This window comes from Canis lupus, chromosome 22 (genome assembly GCF_011100685.1).
Source record: "Canis lupus familiaris isolate Mischka breed German Shepherd chromosome 22, alternate assembly UU_Cfam_GSD_1.0, whole genome shotgun sequence".
In the NCBI taxonomy this organism is placed as follows: domain Eukaryota; kingdom Metazoa; phylum Chordata; class Mammalia; order Carnivora; family Canidae; genus Canis; species Canis lupus.
In genome coordinates, this window is record NC_049243.1 from 32,230,855 (window position 1) to 32,254,118 (window position 23,264).

General features: G+C 37.4%; 2 long non-coding RNA genes across 2 annotated transcripts; one reads left to right on the forward strand and one right to left on the reverse strand.

Annotated features, from left to right (window-relative positions):
- Nucleotides 1-1,247: 1,247 nt before the first annotated feature.
- LOC111091664 lies at nucleotides 1,248-11,058 on the forward strand. The gene is made up of 4 exons (XR_005376427.1): nucleotides 1,248-1,618; nucleotides 2,310-2,498; nucleotides 8,196-8,246; nucleotides 9,558-11,058. It is a non-coding gene; the product is annotated as an uncharacterized LOC111091664 (long non-coding RNA).
- LOC111091663 lies at nucleotides 9,151-23,033 on the reverse strand. Its single transcript, XR_005376426.1, has 4 exons — nucleotides 23,005-23,033; nucleotides 16,377-16,824; nucleotides 10,952-11,021; nucleotides 9,151-10,315 (listed from the first exon to the last, which is right to left on the reverse strand). It is a non-coding gene; the product is annotated as an uncharacterized LOC111091663 (long non-coding RNA).
- Between the last annotated feature and the right edge of the window lie 231 nt (nucleotides 23,034-23,264).

The following is a 23,264-nucleotide window of genomic DNA, read 5'->3' on the forward strand; positions in this document are numbered from 1 at the left end:
GGTTACCTACTCTTCTCCATATATGTAGGAGTGTTCGAGAGGGTGGTAGGGATGTGGAAAAACATCGGGTCATTAAGATAATTAAGATATTTCTTCTTTCTTAGACCCAGGATTGGGAGCTTAGAGTGAAGGTGAGAAGTACCTCCCTACTTCCCTTCTTACTATGTTTCTTTTCACCCAGGATTATTATGGTAATATCAGCACCTGACATTTATGTGGAATGTTATGGTTTGAAAAGCTCTCACGCGTGCTTGATGTCATTTGATCTGTAAAGCATTTGATCTGTATGGCATTTTATCCTATATAGAAAGTGAGCAGAGTGATCGCTTATCTTTGAAGGAGAGGAAAGCCTGGTTATTGTTGAGATTGCTCTCCCAGTAGGCACAGGCTTCTCCTATATGCATAGTTTTCTATAAAGCTGACCCTGTTTGTTGGAAGCCAACTGTGCTTTTGGTCTTCTGGGAATCACTGAATGAAATAGAGTCAACATTAACTGCACGTTTTTCAGGGAAGGGCAGGACCATTGGATTGAACCGTGTGGTGGAAAGTGGTTGGCCTCAAATCCAGGGCCACATCTTGGCCACATCAGAGTTCTTTGCTGTCCTGCCTCAAGGTCTCCATACAGGCATTTAATACTTGGCAATGTTGGCATGAAGTTGTGCGCCCCCTACAGTCATCCCATCCTTCCAGCCGTAATTTAAATCCTAATTTCTTTCTCAGGTCACTGGAGATGGAATTCCTCTGTCCTTTTCTACAGTTTCACAGAAACTTTCAGGTTTTTCCATTGTATCTTTTGTCGTATGCAACTTAGTCTTGGAGTTGTTTGTGTTTGTGTCCATTTCAGTGCTAAAAGGGCAGACAGGAAGTTTTACCCATGCGTCTATCTACCACGGTCCCTGGTACCTACTCTGCATGTGGCAGGTACTGATGGAGGCTTTGTGTACTTGAGAATAAAACATACAGGACAAAATATTAACAAAAGGGAAAAAAATTTAAGCCTGTTTTTTTTTTGCTTCAATATCCTCTTGAAACTTATATTTTGTATATAAAATTGTGTGGCCAGTTCACCTTTCTCCCCCACTCCCATTTTCTATCATCCTTTGTAGATGTGAAAGTTCAGGGCCATTAGAGGAGCTGTTGCTGAATCATGTACTGCTATATTATGGGACTTTGAGAAGATTTTTATTCTTACTTTTAAAAAATGCGTGATCCCCATTCCTCTACTAAATGTTGAAAATTACAGGCATACGATTGTGAAATAGTCTTACTTTTATTAAGGAGTTATGTGTATACTAATTAATAGTTATTCAGACACTATTGTGTGTTAAACATAATCCAGATAATATCACTTGAGTGAGATTTTAACAAGTGGAACTAATACCATACATAGCAATTTAATAATTTACATGAAAAGTATAATTGGTTTAGCATTCAAAATAAAGGCTATTTAAGCAGGCATATATTGTGCCAGTTGCTTTTAAAGTTTTTATGTAACCTATAATTAAAAAGATTAATGTGAGATATCTTTCAGTGACTCTACAGAATCAGAGCTTGACCTCCCATGGACCCTTGATTATCATCTCAAACACTGAGTGTTGCACTGGCTCTTCGCATCCAGGTACTGAATTTTACTAAGAGAAAGTGTAAGCATTATTTAAAAGCTAAGCAGTGTTTCTGACCATGTGCTAAACCCTAGAAATATCTTGTTTATTTGTGTGATTACTCCTCTTAGCTGTGAAAATTTGGAAGTGCAGGTATAGAAACAACGTCTGCATGACTTACTGTCTTTGTTCCATATGTTGACTTTTAAAAACCCACCCATGTTCATGAGCATGTTGGTAATGAGCAGAAAGCAGTCCCTAATATGACCTTTCTCTGCTTCCCATGAATATGCCCACAGAGAGCACAGTATCTTTTAGAAAAACACAGGCTCTTGGAAGCTTCCAAAATGTATCCTGGGGGCCTAAAATGCACAGACATGAAGAGCAACAGAAGAAAATACCTGTTGATTGACTTCAAACAACAAGGGAAAGATGGGTCAAGGTGCATATATTTTAGTCAAAATTTAAAATGTATTAAAAGAATGAAGACGAAAAATTTGAAGGGCTTGAATGCTCTGAAAATGAAAGCTAACGCTCAACCATATGGCAGAGTCCAGGAGGGAGGGGGTCTTGCCATCTGGGGTCTGAGGACACTGGTCTGAAGAACCCAACTATAGCTCGCATGTACACTTGGGACCTGAACAGCATGACTGGCTGGTCTGCAGGATGAAGGACAATGTTGACTCTTTTTCTCAACCCGGCTCTCAGGTGAAGAAGTAAGAGCAGATAACTGGGCAGCTATCATCTACTGGTTAGGACATGTCTTCCCTGTTGGCCAACATAGAAGCAGCTTCTCTTTTGGCATATACTATTCCTTCTAGTGTCCAGTACATCTGGAGTCGAATTATGGATTAATGTATCCTAGAATCCTGAAGATCAAGTATATCTATACACATGGTATGTATGTATGTATGCCCTTCGTAAAAGTTTAGAGAATTTGGAAACTATGATTTATAAGGCTTTCAGCCCAAATTCTTTCACTGTAATATAATAAGCAATAAATTTTATTAAAAAAATTTAAACAGATGTTCGGGCCCTCAAAAGCTAAGAAAATTGCTTTCCTAATAATTTGGTTAATATAGAAATCAAGAATGAAGTTGTAGAGTACTTCAAGCATGCAAACATGAGAATATTATTATTATATATCAATGTGTGGTGTATTTAAAGGAAAATATTAGTTATTAGAAGTGAGACAATGTGAATCATTTTAATCACTGAACTCAACAGTTAAAAGAAGAAAAAGAAAAGCTGACAGGAAAGTAAAAAAGATGAAAATAATAAAGCTGAAGTCAGGAATTAGTAGATTAGAAGACAAAAATGCATGATTAGAAAGTGAATCTAAGAACTGGTTTATTTTTTTTTAATTCAAAAAACTGGATAACAGTAAAGCTAATTAATAATTAAAGAGATAAAATACAAATATATGAAATTAGAGCTAAAAAAGTGATAATAACTGCTTGCATGAGCATACTATGTACAATTTTATAGTAACAATTTGAGTCTAAATGAGATGTATGATTATTTGGGGAAAAATCATACATGGTCAAACCTGACTCCATAGAAAACCTGCATGAATGATGAAAATATTAAAAATGGGGATCCCTGGATGGCTCAGCGGTTAAGCATCTGCCTTTGGCCTAGGGCGTGATCCTGGAGACCCAGGATCGAGTCCCACATCGGGCTCCCTGCATGGAGCCTGCTTCTCCCTCTGCCTGTGTCTCTTCCTCTCTCTCTCTCTCTCTCTCTCTCTCTCTCTGTCTCTCATGAATAAATAAAATCTTTAAAAAAATTAACACTTTTTTGTCATGGAAAAATTTTCCCAAGATGATTGAATGGCCCATAGTAAAAAAGATCTACGAAATTTATTGAGGGAGAAAAAAGTACAGAGCGAAAGTAATATGCATTTGGGCAGACATCAGCATGACTTCTGTGATGCTGGAAGCACATGTGGAGATAGGTCCTTGGACAGCTGGGATTCCTGAGTGATGGTGATAAACAGAGCCCCCTACTGACCCATTGGACATACAACTTGAGTGAGAAATAGAAATAGAATTTAGGGTTTGCTAAACCGTTGTTATTTTGAGGTTGTTCTTTACTACCAGTCTATCTTTACAGATACTACGCTAATATAAAAACCTACTCAATAATATAGAATGAATAACTTGAAAACAGACCCATTATTTAAAAGAGTATCGTATACGATAAAAAGGCATTGCAGGTAAGTGGGGGAAAGCATGAAGATTAGTTAAATGAAAAAACAGAAATTTCAGTTTTCGCTTTATATCATAGAACAAAATCAATTTCACATGGATTAGAGAGTTATGTGTAAACACTCAAGCCATAAAAATAAAGAAAAAATAATAATGGTGATGACTGAAACTCCTAACAGGGCTGTATACTTTTGAGGGGCTTAAAACAACTTTGGAGCTGGAAGAAAAGTTATCTCCAAAGAAAGCCCCATACAATTTAAATTCATAAATGTTGAATTAAATAGTAAGAAATCATAACCTAGTCAATTGTCATTCAACTCATCTCATATGTAATTATATGAGTTTAAATCACAAGAATAAAGTCACATAAATAATTTAATCCTAGCAAAACTCATATTTTAGCTTATAAGATCTTATAATCAATATTGAATTTGACTTCTAGAATTCTAAGGCATTATTGGCCAGAGTTGGAAGCATGGGTTCTTAACTTGGCTCTTCTGCTTATTGCAATGCGAGCTTGTAAAGCCATATAACCTCTAGGGGCTAGTTTCTTTTTTCTGTAAATAAAGGTATTGGACCAGAAGGTCTTTACAATTGTTAAATGCTGTGATAGTATAGGTATCCCTGTGAATTGTGTAACTATTCACAGTAATCAAAATGCTAACATAATATTGTTATAAGGGGATATTAAATAGTACACAAACAGACTGGTTTAAGGCAAAGTAAATATTTATAAAAGCATAAATTAAACAAGTTAGTATTATTTTTCTCTTGAGATTTGAAAATATGATGCCTATACATATTTAGATAAGGTCCAAAAGAAGTATATAAGTTTTTTATGAAGTATAATTCCAGAATTCCATGGTCATAAATTCACCCAAATGAAGTAGTGACCTATTTTTGATGAGTGAAGTTTTGCAAATCCTCCTGTAATCAAGCCAACCCACTAAGTAAAAGAATAATATATCATGAAAAATATTTAGGTCATTTATTTTGATGTGTGAGGTTTGATTTTAATTATTTATACAATTTCATAGTGCAGTAGTGTCTTGTGGTATTTTTCTAAAAAATAATGAAGATGTCTAAATACGGGCTCTCACTAGAGCTTTTTGCTGTTAAATTTTTACAGTAACATTTATTTAGTGAAACATCGAACATAAGGATAAATTACATTCAAATCAGTGAGGTTCTGAAAAACCAAATGTGCTTTTAACTTGCAAAACAGAAGAAAGGGATGTATTTAAGGGCAGAATCAAGTAACCAAGTACCATGATTTATACCTTTGCTTATCTGAGCACTGCTTCTTCTCAAGGCCATTAGTGAATCTTTGGACTCCGGATGAAATCCTAAGGTTTTTCTACCACATTCAAGGGTGAGAATAGTTGTGTCAAAGACAATGAACTATCAGATGAGGTAAAAGTCTGTTCACTAATGGGGGCATGAGTGTCAGCAAGCATGTATGAGCAGCTCTCCTGTGTCTGTCGCTGTACTAGGCTTCAGAAATGTAAAAGTGAACAAAACACACAGTTCCTGCTCTTAAGGAGCCCAGAGTCTAGTGTAGAGACGAGTATATGCATTAGCTAAGCAAATAACACTATGTTCTCTGATATATAAACATCCAACGCTCGGTGACTTAACACTATATAAATTTACTTCTTAATGGGGAGCGGGCTTCTCACTGTCACTCCATTACAGGCTTCTCCAACGTGTGCTTGCTTTCTCCGAAGGCTGTGAGGTCCTCTGCTGGACCCTTGCATCAGATCACCAGAGAAGTTTACAGATCAAGACAAGGAGTGACATATATCACCTCTGCCCCATATTCCATTCCCCAAAATTTAGTCACAAAGTCATATTGAACTGCCAGGGAAGCTGGGGAATGTGGGGCGGCGTTGTGCCTAGGAGATGACTGAAATACATTCTAGTGTCATAGCATAAAAAGAAAAAGGACTTTAATCAGTGCAGAGTTACTAGAATAAAGGTAGAACACAGTGTGTGGTTGAGGCCAAAGGAAGGAGGGTTGACCTGAGCTGGGGTAAGCTGACATGGGATAAGATATTCCATTTATGAAAAAAAAAAGAAATTCCATTTATGGCAAATATTAAGCTCTGATTGCAATTATGAGTTCAAATCCTTATAGGATAAAAAGAACTAAAATCTTTCCTAAATTATGTTAAATGAAGCCTCAGCTACTTTATAATACAGAACTGTAGTGGCTTTTTAAAAAAGATTTTTTTATTTACTTGAGAGGGAGACAGAAAGAGAGAGAGAGAGAGAGAGCACACCCACAAGCAGTGGCAGGGAGGAGGGAAGCAGAATCCCTGCTAAGCGTGGAGCCTGACGCAGGCAGGGTTCAATCCTAGGGCCCTGAGATCATGACCTGAACCGAAGTCAGATGCCTAACCAACTGAGCCACCAGGCGCCCCACTATAGTGACTTTTTTAATTGACATTTTTATTGAGATAATTGTTGATTCACATGCTGTCATAAGAAATGATATAAAGCGAGACACCTGGGTGGCTCAGCAGTTGAGCGTCTGCCTTTGACTCAGGTCATGCTTCCGGGGTCCTGGGATAGAGTCCCTCATCAGGTTCCCTGCAGGGAGCCTGCTTCTCCCTCTGCCTATGTCTCTGCCTCTCTTTCTACGTCTCTCATGAATAAATAGATAAAATCTCTGAAAAAGAAAGAATACAGAGCGATCCTAGTACACAGTAGCCAGCTTCACTTAATGGCGCTATTTTGAAATAACTATAGTGACTAGTTATAGTTATAGTCACTATAGTTATAGTGACGAATAGACCATTGACAATAATATAATCTACACAACCTACCGACTATATTCAGATTTTCCCAATTTTATTTGTACTCACTTATGTGTATGGGTGCTATTTATTGCTAACCATTTTCATGCCATGTGTAGGTTAATGTATCCTCCACCACCACCAAGTACAGAACAAACCTATCACCATAAGGACTCCCTTCATCTCCCTTTTGTCCCCTCCTCTATTACTAACCTCTGGTAACCACTACTCCTAACTCCATTTCTAAAATTTTGTCATTTCAAACATCTTATACAAATAGAATCAAACAGTGTAGAGCCTTTGGGGATTGGCTTTTTTCCCCATTTGGCATAATTTCCTGCAGAGTCACCTAAGTTGTTATTAATAGCTCCTTCCTTTGGGTCTCCTGGGTGGCTCAGCGGTTGAGCACCTGCCTTCTGCTCAGGGCGTGATCCTGGAGTCCTGGGATCGAGTCTCCCACATTGGGCTCCCTGCATGGAGCCTGCTTCTCCCTCTGCCTGTGTCTCTGCCTCTCTCTCTGTGTCTCTCATGAATGAATAAATAAAATATTTTAAAAAAGTAATAGTTCCTTCCTTTTATTGCTGAGTCCTATTCCACTATTTGGATATACCATAGTTTGTTTAACCACTGGCCAAGTGAAGGACATGGACTAATTCTCATTTTGGGCTATTGCAAGTAAAGTTGCTACAAACATATATATGCATATATTATATTATATACATATTTACATTTTGTGCAAAAGCATTGGTTTCCATTTCTCTGGGATAAATGGCCAACAGTGCAATTTCCTAGGTTGTATGGAAGTGGTATGTTTAATTTTATAAGAAATTACTAAATTGTTTTCTAGCGTGGCTGTAGTATTTTACATTCTCACCAGCAGTGTAGGAAAGATCCAATTTCTCCACATCCTAACTAGCATTTAGTGTTGTCATTATTTTTCATTTTAGTTATTTTGACAGTTGTGGTTTTAATTTGTGTTTCCTTGATGGCTAATCATGTTGGATATCTCCACCTGTGCTTATTTATAAACTCTATATCAGAACCATAGTGTTTTCATTTGAAACAGACTTTGGAAATTTTCTATTTCTTACAAAAACTTCTTTGTACATTTATTTTTTTTAATTCAGGAAAATTCCTATTGATTCTTCTTACACTCCATCTAAATGCCCTATTTCTTTAAAACCCTCTTTAACTCTGAAGCCTGAGCTAATTAAACCCTTTCTGATTTGCAAAGGCAAAGTGAATCACTTTCTTCCCTGGGTTTTAGTTTGTTTCTCCTTCTGTTTTACCGTAATCAAGGGGTGTTTTCATTAAGGTACTTACTTGCCAGTGCTTTCTACTAAACTGTTCCCTGAGGGAAGGGACTGCCTTACATTTTTTGCCTCCCCAGAACTTTGTAGGGTATCTGATGCATTTAGATACTTAAACCTTTTCAGTAAGTTTGGGTACTTCGCTTTGTTCTGCCTCTTTCCCAAAAGGACTTAAATGTCTAGTTTTTGGTAGACACTGCTGGGCACATTTACAAATGTTATCTCATTTAGACATCCCCATCAGTCTGAAAAATGATCTTTAACTGTATTTTGCAGAGAACGAAGCAGAAACTCAGCGAATGAAGGAATTTGAAAATTATGATCCTGGTAAGCCCCCCATTGAGGCCTGCTTGTGGATCTTCTTGTTGCTGCATCATACTTGCCCAGAGGGGGCGCAGCTGAGTTGTATTCCTTCCCCGGCACCATGTTGGTGGTGCAACTGCTCCCATCCCACTCATTGAAGACTAGAATTTGTTTGTGCATCTTTTTGACTGTCTGTGCTTCCCTGACCCATGCCCAATTCAGAATGGCAATAATCATTGCTACACTTCCTTTCCTGCCTCACTCTTTTCTGAATATAGCCTTCTGCACCAGCTCTGAAGCTTAAAATTTCTATTAACCTCACCTAACAATTGCCCATTCCCCAGGAGTCTTCATTCTTTATAGCGACCCCTGTGCCTTGGCCTTTAGGTGCACCCTTCCATACTTCACCTCTGTTTTTCCTGCATCCCTCCATTTTGAGGTAACCCATTTCTCAAAAGAATTAGATTCCATCTAGCTGAACATTTTTGAGGTCCTATAATCTCAAAAGTGATGTAATAGGATGTATGAAGAATACAAAAATGGAGAAATCAAGATTTGTGCCTGTGGTTTGGTAAATGACAGAAATCTATTCATATAGACTTAAGCAAAAAAGAAAAAAAATTATGTAATGGAAAATCTAGAAGTTGAACTTGCTACAGGACTAGCTGCATCCAGGTTCTCAGCCAGTGTTGTCAGGAACTTGCCTATCTCTGTCTTGTTCTTTGCATCTTTTGGTTCTGCTTCCTTCTGGGTTGGCTTTATGTTTAGCCAGCTCCTTGGTTCTATGAATTTTCTATTATTGGGAAATCATCCCAGAGAAAAGAGAACATCTATTTCCCAATAGCTCCAGCAAAATCCTTGCTGGCCTGACTTGGTTCTCATCCCCAAACTAGTTACTGTGGCCAGGGAGGTGGAACATTCTAATTAGATCAAGCCTAGTACACACCTGGACCCAGGGGAAAGACTTGCTTAATGACTTAGATTGAGAAAGGGAGTGGTTCCCCCAGAGGGAAGAGATACAGATTTGCAGAGCAGCCCAAACTAGTAGCTAATGTCCAATGCAGAAAATATGACATGAGTAGTTCATGAGTAGTTTTGCATGAGTAGTTCATGCAACCCCCCCCCCCCTGAGATCTAGACAAGGGCCATGAACAGTAGTAAGAATAGAGAAAAGACTCTGACCTTCACTTGGGAGCTAAGTACTATTATGGTGTCCATTTTACAGATGTGCAAACTGAAGCTTAAATAAAATAAATAATTTATCTATAATCCTATAGCCAATCTAGGACCAAACCATGCCTATGTGACTCTAAAACCCATGCTCTTAACCACTAGGCTACCAGGAAACCTGAGGAAGGGGAATGTGAGGGGAAACTGACTTACTCCAGCTCACTCCAGCTGCCTGAATGAGAAGAGAATGAAGAGGAAATTTATGTGCTCTCTCTGTTACCCAACTCGATCCTCAACAAGACTGAGGGAAGATGGAGAAGAAAGGAGTTCAGAAAGAAAGGAATTCAAAAAGGACCTAAACCGGGCTCCTCAGTCTTGGCCTCATTGACTTATGAGGCCAGATACTTCTTTATTTTGGGTGGGCTGTCCTTCACATTGCAAGATTTTTAGCAACATCCCTGACCTTTGCCCACTAGATGTACGTAGCACCTCCATCCTGTTGTGACAACCAAAACAGGATCGAAATGGACATCTTTAGAAGCTTTTTCTTAGACAATTCTAAATGCTCCCTTAATCTGAAGCAGAATTGCCATATATCACACGCTAATTCCTTGCCTGGGCACATGCTAACCCCTTGCCTCTCTTATCCCTACCTCAGTAGGAGCCTACCTGGTTATCTTGGAATGCTGCCCTCCTCTGTCCTAATGGAGCCCTATCCCCTCTGTGAGGCTCCAGTATTTTAGACATGCTTACTCTCTCCCAGAGGTGATTCCAACAGCACACCCCTTCTCTCCACTCTGAACAGTGTAGATTGAATCTCTTCACTTATTGCAAATCTGGAAATTCTGTGATCTCTGGGAAGATTTTTGGGAAAGAAATCCATGGCAACTGGAATCTTGAAATTTCTTATTTCTAAATGACAGCTGTATGGAGAAGGAAGACCACAGAGATGGTAGGTCAAAGATAAAGCAGGGTAATTCACAATTGGTTATTTCAATTGATCTTTGTCATTTAGATCACCTACATTGCATTAGAGGCCATACCCAGTAAGAGGGGAAATGCTACTTCCATCGTTTACAAGTATTGTGACCCACAGACACTCAGCTTCCCTCAGCCTTGGTTTATCTACAACATGGAGCAGGTACGATGAACATATCTCTAAGGCTGTGGTTTTACACAGCAGTAGTGCTGAGCTGTCACAAATCTGGCTCACATCATCAAGAAAAGCTAAATATTTAATATACACCATTTCAGATTAAGGGAGCATTTAGAATTGTCTAAGAAACAGCTTCTAAAGATGTCCATCAAAAAAAAAAGAGAGAAAAAGATTAAAGTAAAACATCTCAGTATGCTTCTAAAAAAATTTATTCCAGTAGAATATTATCTTACTTATGTGGGTTCTAGGTAGTTCACTGACCTTTCCAAATTCTAAAATATTCTAAACTTGTAAGTTCAGGTATTATCTCTTACCTAAGGAATTATTGCGGAAAAGCCATCTCTCTCTCTCTCTCTTTTTTTTTTTTTCGTTTATATTTGGAGGATGTTGTTTTAACTCTTACCTGGGCTTCTGAATCTCCACCTAGAAAAAGGACTCTTAAACTCAGATGTAAAGCAGAAGAAAGTGACTTTCTGAAATAGAAAAGGGGACAAGAAAATGGTAAAATATATGCACTTTTCTCCTTATGTCTAATTGATAACATAAATATCACATTCTTCTAAGTTATTCCCTAAGTGTTATTCTCTGTTGCTCTGCTAAAATAAAATTTAAATTTTGAAATTATTTCCAGTATCAAGAAATAGACTAAGACAGTAGAGTGAAATTTACTAACCTGTTTTTGTCGAGTGGCAAAGCAGCTCAACCCATGTAGACCACGTGGTTCCAGCCTTCTAGTGCCCCTTGGCTATTTCTCACCTGGGACTGTTACAACTTCACCCCTCAAGTGTCCTTTCTTAATTCCTTATAAACAAAAGGTCATGCCTTTGCTCTCTCCCCTTTCTCTTTATTCTGGTAAGACACTATTTTCCAATTAGACTACATTTATTTGGCATCATCAGAAAGCAAGTTCTGACTGATCAGGGAATTTCTAGAACACCATAAGTGTTCAAACTTCTAAGAAATTAACTATTGATGAAAATCTTTGCAAAAATATGTCACACATTTCTATACCCTAGTTAACAACGAATTGACCAAATTTGAATTTTCCTTACAAAGCAATCAGGTGGAAATGCAGAGTAATGTCCCAGATGTTGGGTTTTATAGGCTCAATTTACTTTTATTTATTATTTCAACAATGATTTATTGAGCACCCATTATTTTCCATACACCCTTTGGTGTCTTTAGATTGAATTCCTCCTGACTGCCACAATACTGAAGGGACACAAAATGTCTCGTATATAAAAAGCAACGAATACATGTTTTCCCCTTCATTAAACATTTTTTTAAAAAATTCATTTTCAGGAAGTGAGAGAGAAAAATTTAAAAATGCAGCCAAAATGTACAAAAATTTTGATGTATTTATATGATCTATATCTGAGCCATTTTATCTGGTTTTCTCAGATCTAATAACTTTCACCTTCCCATGCCGACTCCAACACAGATGTACAACAGAGGACATGAAAATGTATTGGAGACTGGTAGAATAATCTTGGCAAAGAGCAAGAATGTCACTCTAATGAGACATCAGGAGCAATACCCTGCTTTTTCAAGAATAGACTACATTTGATTAAGTTTAGACATAGACAAAACTTTTAGCTCATGTTTGACACTTGAGTTCTGTGGGGAAGCAACTAGCAGAGGTTACAGAAAATGATAGCAAGGTGAGTGGCTAGTATGACTGGCAAAGAGGTGGTGCAGCACTAGAGCCCACCGGTACACTATAGCAAGAATCGACTGAAGTAGAACCACCAATTCCAGTGATAATGTCTTGATTTCAATGGGAACTTTGAGAAATTACAAAGAGCAACTGAAAAAAATCTTCAGGCGTCTTATAAAATCAAATTAGAAAATAATTGGCCCTTGAACACTTGATATGGCAAAGGCGCTGTGTGTACCAAAGACCAAATGAAAACAGCAATCCAACAGACAAAATAACTCAGGTGATTGGGATAAAGTGTGGTTAAAAGGTAAGGCTGGGAGAGGTAAAGAGGAGAAAGGAGCCAGAATAAAAGGATCTGCAAATGTTTTTACAGAAGAATGGTCTAAGCAGAGGAATGACACGGTAAGATTTACATTTTGAAAAGATGATGGGCAGGGGTGTGAAAACAGAGAGAGTGAGCCTAGAAGCAGCAAGAAGGATATTTAAAAACAACAAAACTAAGGCAATGGGATCTGATGGCTTGAAGGAAGTAGTGACTTTGAGAATGGAAAGAGAAATGGACAGGTTGTGGAAACATTTGGGAGGTCAAAGCATTACAACCTGGAGGTTGGTTGTCAGGGGAGAATTTGAGAGATGTGTCAAGAACTCTAGCTTGATGTTTCTCTTTAGGCAAGTAGTAAATATCGATAGGCTTTGAAATACTTTAATGCAAGCCACACAGCATCATATATATTTGTCTTTCAGATTTTACTGCTCTTTTGAAACTGTACAGAAAGTACTTATAGTCCCAGCTTCTGTCTCTGAAATTCAGGTGGATCTGTATTTACTTGGTCTATTGGACTTGCAATGTCTACTTCCTACCCGGAACTTTAAAAGCAGACCTGAAATGTCTATAAATCTGTGGAGCATATGAAAATTGACATCTCAGCTTAAATTTAAATGCCATCCAGTAGTGTTTTAAGTAGCAGTTGGTCTTTATGGTGCTGCTATATTGAAGAGTTGTTTTAGGGACTTAAAATTCCTAAAATCTGTTGTCTTTAGTTGAGAAATAGGTCGCTGGTGGCTAGAACCTATATAATTGAATTCACAGAGAAATTATTTGATGAAATTAATAAAGAAACTTAATGTTCTCTAGGCAATTGTATGCTGCCAATGTGCTAAATCTTTGTCCGTTAACTTATTAAATTATTGTTTTATGAATCTTCTGGAGGACTATATCCAAATTGAATGTTTTGCCAATATTAATCCCCTACTGGTGGTTCTAACAAAGAGTTCTCTTTCAGGGACAGGTCTTTTTCCTTGGGGAAGTAAATAGAGTCAGTGATTTACTGATAAAGCCACCCAGTATATACATCATCTCTGTCCCATATATCAATGTCACGGGCAACAGCTTGCCTTACTAAGTGATTCTGCAGTGTCTTCTCAAAGACTGTTTTGTTTAGTAATCAGATCGAAGTGCCAACATGCATACTTTTTAGCATCGTATGAGTTGTTTTCATCTTTAATAGCACAATTAGTTCAGAGACATTTTTGTGGAATGGTTTCCACTGCTGAAATATTATCCTACCATATTGGTCTACTTAAAAAAAAATGTTAGTCCATTTATCACTTGTGTGCACTTGAGGATGAATTATTTGCAACACACTTTGTGTTTAAAACTGCAGTGCTATTCTTATCAATTAGGAGAATTTTCATATTTGTAGCTCTTCCTAACTGACCAGGTTTTAATTCAATGTTAATTATCTAAATGGTTTGACAGACGAGGCTGCCTTTCTGTTTCATGCTATTAAGTGGCATTAAACATTCCCTCCAACCCTTGAACATGGATTGTGAAACTAATGAGTGATGTCTTTGTGAAAATTTACATGGGGGTGAATAGAAACCCATAAAGGAAAAGGGACCCTTTGATGATGACTGACAGATAATGACAGAGCTCTCTCTCCGTCTTGGTCTAAAAAAGGAGGTTTTTCCTGAGTGGGGAGTTCAGTTTAACATCTTTGTAGGTTGATCCTGGAAAGGACTTTAGGAAGACAATTGGAAGGACACAGAATTTTTTTTAATAAAACATTAAGACGAAGAAAAGTTTTTTTAAATGATATTTAAAAAACAAGTTATTGATTTTCTTATTGTACTTGTGATGCAGGCATTTTAGTGAGTTCCATTTCAAACTGTTTCTCTGTAGAAGCGTGTTATGCTATGTACATAATCTTTGGTAAGGAATTCTACTTGCAGCGTATTTTTCTTCAAAGGCTTTGCATTTCTGCATAAAAAGCTTATTAATTATTTGTAGCTGCTTGTCATCGTGTTCTGATAATAGAAGGCTGGTCAAGGATAATAATTACCACTTCACCTTTTTGGATCATATATATCCACTATTCCTAGTGCAATATTACCCAAAGCATCTCTCCTCTCCCTGTACACAGGACCAAAAGTGCAGGCACATCATTTATTGATAAGACAAAAAGAATGTAATGAAATTATCAATGTTCTTGAATTAATTATGAACATGATTAAGAAAGCTAAAATCTCAGGAGCCAGGATCTCATTACCCATTCAGTCTTAGGGATTGCTTTCATTCAGCTAGGCAAAAAGGCTTTGAGCAGCCCTACAATTGCCTTTCTCTCATTTATTTGTGCTAGAATTAAGGTTTATTTGTTTTCTGTTTTCTTCTTCTTCAGATTGTTTCTCTGTCTTTACCCGTTTAACAAACTGTCTCCTCCTGTATCTCAGAAGGATGCACCTATAGGGCCTACATCTTTGTCTGCGGTCTGCACATCTCCTTCTTTTGAGTGCATTTCTCTCAACTCATGTTGTTGGAGCTCCTAAATATCTCTCAAGGTAAGTCGGAGAATGTAGCCAAAAAGTTCTTTCAGATTTATGTCTGCAGCTATACAACAGTCCTGTCTGAATCCCATTCAGCGAGGAGTCTTAATGACATCATTATTACGCTGTCTGTCCTGGGCTAGATTTGACTTGGAGCCTGCACTATATTATTACTTATCTTCCTTTCTCTGTGAACATACTACGAATAATACTTATTGAAGGTGGGGGAGAGGATTCAAAACTAAGAGGGAGATACATTTTTTTTTAATTCAAATCAAATTTCCAAGAGGAGCATACCCAAGAAGCAAAAAAAGTAAAATCCAGTTCCAATCTGTATTTGGTGTACAGATAACCGAATTGCTCTGGAATTCCTGCCCTCTCACCCTTGCTATTATAACGGAGTTGAGAAGGACAACTGAAGTATAATACTTGATTTAGATTTCTATAAAATTTTCCAAGTGTTCCCTTTTTAAAGGCCTTCTAAATTTCCAGGATTGTCATTTCCAATGTAGAGGAATATTGAATGGTGTCTGATAAAAATGTCTTGAAATTGTCCTAATGGCAACTGTTTTTTTTGTTTGTTTGTTTGTTTTTTATTGTAAAATTGACCAAAGGTGATTTGGCAGCAAACTTTTCTGAAATGTGTTAATACATCATTTATAAACAAGGTCATTGGTAAAGGTAAAGTGCTGCCAGCTTGCATTCTAAAGGCACAGAGTGCTTACAAAGATCACACAGTTGCATGTTTCTCTGGTTTCAATATATTAATATAGGGCTCCTATTCCTGCATAAGAAAATGAAGTATTACAAAGATAAGACATGGAGAACTATAGCTTTAGGCCACTGAATAAATATGGTATATGTAATACTAAATCCATTGATCCTGGTTTTCTTTAAAGGGATGGTTTGATAAGATTGCTAAAACATCCCGGAATCTGAATTCATAAAATCATGGAAAAGCCGAAGCATGTTGAAGGGATGAGTTTGATTCTAGCACACAAATGATTAAAAAGCCCATCCCTTAAATCTTCGGAACAACCTTGACATTTGAAAATTTGTTAGAAAATGTGGTTAAATAACACAAAGGAGGAAGGCCACTTGCCTGTTTCTATAAACCTGCAGCGTGTGGTTATGATATTTAGATAATTATGAATGTTACATAGAAAATGTTTGGTTCATATTAACTAAATATCGAAGGTATTGAAAGTATATTGCTGGAGTATTAGATGGTTCGTAAACATTGTATCTTTTACTCTGAGGGTGCATTAAAGATTTTGCTCCTTGTATGTTTTGTGTTGCTTTTTTGAGTTGTTAGTTTGATAAGAAAATGATTATTGGTACTTACTAAAATCACGGTTGCTAGGCATCATTCTGCTTAGTTCTTGTGTGAAGTACATTCATTGATATAGGTGATTTAATTTGAAAGGGTAAAAATGCAAAAAGACACAAAATCTTGTCTTCAAACATCAAACAAAAATAGCAGTAAAGATAATTTTCTCACTTTATGAACCCAGAGTGCCAGGGAAAAATAGCATGTTTCTTAAGTAGAAGCTCCTCGTACTTCATCTCATTCTGAGAAAATAGAAATATCTCTGAATTTCTTTTGATATTTCTTTCATATCTTATCAAAAAGGAAAAAATGAATCATAAAATATCCTGCATGCCGTTTCTACATGAAAGGATGGAACAGAAGTCCCATGTGGCTCTCTCAAGGGGAAGCCTATTATTGTGGTTCTCTAGGTGGTGGTCTGCACTTCAGCAATTGGACACGATCAGGTGAACGAGTCTGGAAGCTGAAATAGACACAAATAGCAGAGGAGAAGGAAATGCATCTCTAGCAGCAAAGTTGGTAAAGGGCATTTTGCTTTTCAGCTTGCTGGTATCTGAGTAGTATACATTTTTAAACAATAAAATAGCAGAAAAATGAAATCAGTTCCGTAGCCGGCCAGATGCCGTTAATTAAGGGAAACTTTAATCAACTTTAAAAAAGTTACACTACTGAAAAATGTCTAAATGTTGATCTGAGAAAAATCAAAAACCATGCTTTTGCTTTACAAAGTAACTGTCAGAAGCATTGTGGTCTACTTGTTTTCATTAACTTCTATTGCAATAAAATGAAATGCCAAATCCGTGTGTTATTACTAACTTCACCAAGTTCAGAGAGTTTGGAAACTAATGATTGAATAATAGTGAAGAAGTTCAAGTATTTATCTAATTTTTTTGACGGCAACATTGTGTAGGGGAGAAAAGAAAGGTGATATACAAAACTGTGCGTAGCTGCATAGTACCAAATTTTGTTTCTCTGTATGTATCTGACTTTGACACTTTACACCCCTGATACTGAATGAAAAGGTGAATGTATTCAAATCTAATTGATATGGAAATAAAACATCAACCAAAAGTCAACATAACTAATCTTAAATATTTAATACATGACTACTGTTTTTGTTCATAGCTGGAATTAGCTCTGAAATCCAGAAAGTGCTAAAATCTCATATGTATGTGGAATTATATGTATTCACAAAGATGTCTGTTTAAAAGCAGCAAGGTATACTAGAAAAAGCATTAGCAGGTGTTAGGAGATTTCAATTCTGTCAATATCTAGTTGTGACCTTGGTAAGTCATTGAATCTCTCAAAGCCTCCATTTTCTCTCTGTAAAATTAGTGGGATAAATTGACAAATTTAAGGCCCCTCTCACACACTGAAATCTATTATTTTACATCTGTGTGTGTGTGTGTGTATATATATATGAATATATATATATTCATATATATATTCATTCAGTGTACACGGAAACCTGAAGTCTATTCTTAGCATTTATTTTTCCCAGTGTTAGGATAGTCAAGAGCACTTTTCATTTAAAACATGAAAATCTGATATCGTGTGTCCATCTGACATCCCTGCTAACTTAATTCCTGAAATGCAGGGCTTAATTTGCTCTTAAACATTCTTCTATTCACATTTATGCTGATCTGTGCCTATAAACAGTGGGACTTGCTTCCCAGCAAATACGTCTTTCACAAAATTCCCCAAGTGTAGAAGGAGAGTTGTTTTATCTTCACATTGCTCACAGCAAGTTGTTGGGTCTTAGCAAATTGCTAATAGGCTCATTAAGCTCCTGCTATGTATATCTACCAAGTGAACACAGAATTGATCATTGCAACTAAAATTGGATTTCAATTTCTGGTCAGGAGGCTCAATTCTATAATCTTTCAGGGCAGCCAGATTTTTAAAAGCTGCTTAGTTTCAGGGGCAAAAAAAGTGGCGTTTTGCCGTCTCTGCCTTCCCGGGGAGTTTGAAGACAGTCAGTATCTGGAGGAGTTTGAGGGTCGTCTGCGGAGGGGGTCAGGTCTGCTCTGAATGGGTTAAGAACTACCTGCTTGAGATTGATTTAAATCAGTAATGGATCATCTCATAAAGCTGCTGTTACTAGATATTACCCTGCTATCTCGGTCCTCTGATGGCACTGATAAGAAGTGCTTACCGCAGAGGAGGCTCCTGGAGGACAGATACAGTTTCCTGTACCTCAGGGAGTAAAAAGCCATACTGCTGGATCAGTGACTTTTCCTAACAGCAAGTAAATTCAGGCCTTATCAAGTTACAGCACAAACTGCACTCATGTTTTATTATTCTCATTAGAGATTTAAGGACTAATTCCAGTTCTTAGCGCTTAGCAGTTTAATGTTTTCCATAGATAAGAATTAAGATTCTTCTGGGGGATTTTTTTATTTGCTAAAGCTTGCAAAATATAATGCGGTGATGCACTTACTGTGATGTAATGCGGTAGATTTTCTAAATGTCCTGAATGTTTTTAAGGCATACATTTTAAAAATTTAAATCTAATGACCGAATTTTTCCAAGTTGGACACGTACCCATTCCACTGAAACGTGCCTATCTTTGGGAACCCAAACCTGCTGTCCTTGTGGAAATAAGACAAAGGAGGACTGGACTTAATGCCTCCAGAGCTTGTCTTTAATGGCTGTTTATTTTCTCAAAGTAAATTCACATAATCAAGATTAGGTGTGGTATCTGATTCAAAAGAAAACCTTGAACAAGACCTGTTTTGTTAAGTAAACTTGGCTTAAAAGTGATTCCTTGAAGGGAAGCTAACTTTCCTTCTCAAACAGGTGGAGAAAAGCCGTGATGGTCATGTTCACTGCGTATCTGTTTTCAAAGAGATTACGAAGCTGACTTTAAAAATAAAAATCCAATCTTCCTTTCTGCTCGGGTACTAACATCAGATCAATATTATAGTGACTTTTCGGTGATGAGAATCTGTTGTTGCCCAAAGTTAGTCTCCCTGACATTCTTGAAGGGGAAAAAAAATCATTTCTGAATAAGAAAGTTTAATCTAAGTTACAATGTGATAATATTATTACTGCAATTGAAGCCCAATGATTAACGTCCTACTTTTTGATCATGTTTACTGAAATTAGTTTTTTCGTACGACAACTCTAGTATGAAAAACTTTCTTTTACCCCTTGTTTTTCCTTGGTTTCTCCTCAGATTTTTCATTACATGGGGCTTGTGGCTGTATGGTACTTTCAGGGGCAGCCGAATTTCAATAGTGTCAGTCACGGAGACTACGGCTGTCAAGTTTCAGGGGTTGTTTAGAAGAAAATGTGTTACATACAAATGAAAGTTGTTGTTGGTAAAAAGCACATTTGTTGGCTGACAGTTTGATATCCATTCTTGCAAAAATGTTTTCCTGAGGTGAAATAGTTCTAGCAGAGTGGTCTACTTTGCGGCTGTTGGGGAATCCTGAGTGTGTCTAACTAGGTAGGATTCATAGTATAATAATAAAAATAACAGCTCTCATTTCTCGTGTGCTAGACACTGTGATAGATGTTTAAATAAATTACCTTCTCTAGCAGTTGTTTTCAGGGAAATTCTCCCTGTGTGAAGTTTACCTTTATCATTCTTTAAGACAGAGGAACCTGTTCTAGTTAATGTTTTGCTTATTCCTGGCTTTGCAGGCTTTGTGCCTGTGTATGCCCCAGATTGTTTTTCCCTTTTAGCCAGTGATACTCGATCTGCCAGAAAAATTTAACATGCTTGTTCCAGTTACATTACTGGGTGCAATCCTCCCTTATACAGGAAATAAATTTATTATGAAGAACTCCCAGTAGAAGCCTTAGAAAACTTACACAGAGCTGTGCTGTGTCCAAAATGCTGTTCAGTAGGTTTTCCAAAGCGCCCAGGTAACAGCTGGCGCAGGCCATGTGCCAGCTCTGACAGCCCATATGCTCTCTTTAGTGCAGTAATTATCTCAACACAAAACTCTGATAGCCTAGTCTACTGGGTCCAGTTTCCCTAGGTTAAATTGACTCAGTGGCTTTGTTAGTAAGTTCCTTTGGCACAGTAAGAACTTCATCAAGAGTTTAAGTATTGGGATAGGCCTCAAAGACCAATATGACTGCTACTTTCAAGACAGGTGGCTTATTAACCCTGAGAGATTCTAGGTGGCAGTTCGTTAGGCTGTCACCCTGCAGCAGCAGTCTGGTTAAAGGGCTGTCATTGTTTGTACCAGATACCCCGCTTGGGGACGATGGTTAACTCATCTGTTTTGGTGATAGGCTAAGGGTTTCATTTTTGTATTTCAGTTCTGAAACAGGCACAAGGATTTCTCCTGTATTTCAGTGGTCGGGTTGGGAACAGAAGGGTTGGAATGCAGAATCATGGGATAGGAGAAGAGATGAAGTGTGCTGGATCAAAATGGGTATAGATTTTCTTAGAGCATCACAGAGTAGACTTTCCTCTCTTTTTATCTTCCTGTGTCCTCAGAGATGTTAACAGTTCCTCTGTGTGTGTAAAATTCACATGTTGGAGGCTTGGAATCCATATTTGTAAGTGATTGATTTCCTTCCTCTCCTTCCTTCCTTCCTTCCTTCCTTCCTTCCTTCCTTCCTTCCTTCCTTCCCTCTCTCCCTCCCTCCTCTGTCTCCTTACCTACCTTCCTTTCCTTCCTTTCTTCCTTCCTTCTCTCCTTCCATGTCTCCTTCCTTCCTTTCCTCTTTCTTTACTTCTGAGAAACATGAACAACCAAGGGACCAGTTGTGATAAAACTATAGATTCAGCTCTGCAGTTATAGTATGGACAAAACTTCCCATAAATTGAGCAACTATGATCTTGGAAAATGTTTCCTGGTATGGATTCATATGGATTCAGCCACCAGTGTTTGAAACTAAATGAAGGTGACATTGTATTAGCATTTCAGCTTCTTTCCTGTCTTCTGTTCTTAGCACAGACCTTAAATGATGACTCTGCTTGTCATGACATGCTTTATGTGAGGCACAAATTTAAACTTCACTTCTGGTCTACTCAAATGATACCATATGCTCATAATGTTAGCAAGAAGGTTGAGCTACTAGATCTGTTGGCCAAGATCAACCTTACCTACGCTGTGCTGAGTTTGCGGGAACAACACAAATGTCTACTTTCCCAATGGACCCTTTATGGGGGATGGCCTCTGATGCCGCTCAGAAGAGGGATTGCTTTATGCCCATTTGAATCACTAAGTGACAGAAAGTAATTAGATTATCTCAATTATTCCTGAATCTAAAGAAGGGTTCAAACAAGAGGGGTTGTCTCCTTTGTCAGCACACATTTAATTTCTTGTGTTGAAATGGAAATGTGAGGTAGAGAAGAATGCACCGAAGTGAATGAAATGTAAGGTCTAAGAGCAACTGGGTCACACCTTATAATTCTAGGTAATCCCATAATGCCCATAAATTTCTGATCATCTGGTTTCTTTCATTCTTTATCCAGTATAGGCTGCTCTGGTTCTGGCCAGACCTTGCCTGTCTTACTCATTTCTGTAACTTCAGAGGGCAGAGCAGTGTCTGGCAAGTAAATATTTGCTAAACGAATAAATAAGTGGATTGAAGTAGGCTCTTTTATTTATGGAAATGATTCCAGCTGTAAGTGGCAGTATACAGTCTGGGGTGGGTAGTGGCCCTACCCAACTCAGGGACAATGTGGTCCCAAGTGTGGAGCCATCCAGTTGGGTGGGAAGGTCAAACTCTCTTGGAGACAATTTCTGGTTTAAAGGATTCTAGGGAAGCTCTGAGTGCTCAAAGCCCTTTCCAAGTGACCAAGGTCCAGGGGCAGGAACACGACCAGGGTTGATTTATTTCAAGCTGGACTCTAGTTGAAATTGGTTCACTACTAATGTAATGTCATTACATTACTGTATTTTCAATTTAGTAAAGCAAATTATAACCCCAAAGAGCTTCTATAGAAAGCTAGATCAGCTAGTTTATAAAAACCCAAACACGAACCTTTGTTATTTAGTTTTCAACTACAGGTAGTTATACTTCTAAAGTCATTATTTATATGTTGTCAGGAGTACTCACCAAATTTATTGACTTGTACATTATTCTTTGCAAATAAGTTCTGGCTGCTCTCTGCATATTATAATTAAAACGACAGGGACTTTAATCATTTATGAAATTTTAAACTACATACTGAATATAAATGTATCATTCAATGTGATAGAATGAATTAAATTCATCACTGTCAAATAACTGTATAAAAGATGAAATATCTCTCATCCCACATCATTAGCTTATAAAAAAAAGAACCAGATTTGCAAGCATTGTAATAATACTTTTATGGTCTTTTAAGGACGCTTTGAAAACTAAGACATATGGCATATACAAGGAAATTACTTGTGACCAAAAAGTTGGTTCCTAATTTTATCTGGACAAGTTCTATTTGAATTTGGTGGTGAAGGGTAACTTTTGCCAAGATAGAATCAAATAGTTAGAAACTCTTCTATAAAGACAAAAAGCATATTTTATTACCATGGTGTAAATATGTGGATGTAGATAAAATAGAACTTTGGTAAACCTTTTCATTTATTCAAAAATCCTTGAGGTAGGTTGAAAGGGTGAATTGGGATAGGAATTGTAATTGAAATATTTATCTGGAGCAGGTAAGTAGCTGGCATTTTGTCAGTTCTCAACCAACCTTTCATGTGTATCCAGAAACAATGTCAGCACCTGTATCTCTAAGGAAAATAAAACAGATTTGTCAGGCAATGATTCTGATAATTATTTTCATTTTCTAGTTTGCAGTAATCTTTACTATTTTTTTGCTAATAGACACTTGTTTAATACTATAGGATTCAACTCAAAATAGACTTTACTGGATAATCTTATATCAGAGCTCTTTCTAAAATGTGGAAGTCTCTGTTATTTACTGATTTATTTTGGAACAATATGGGCTGT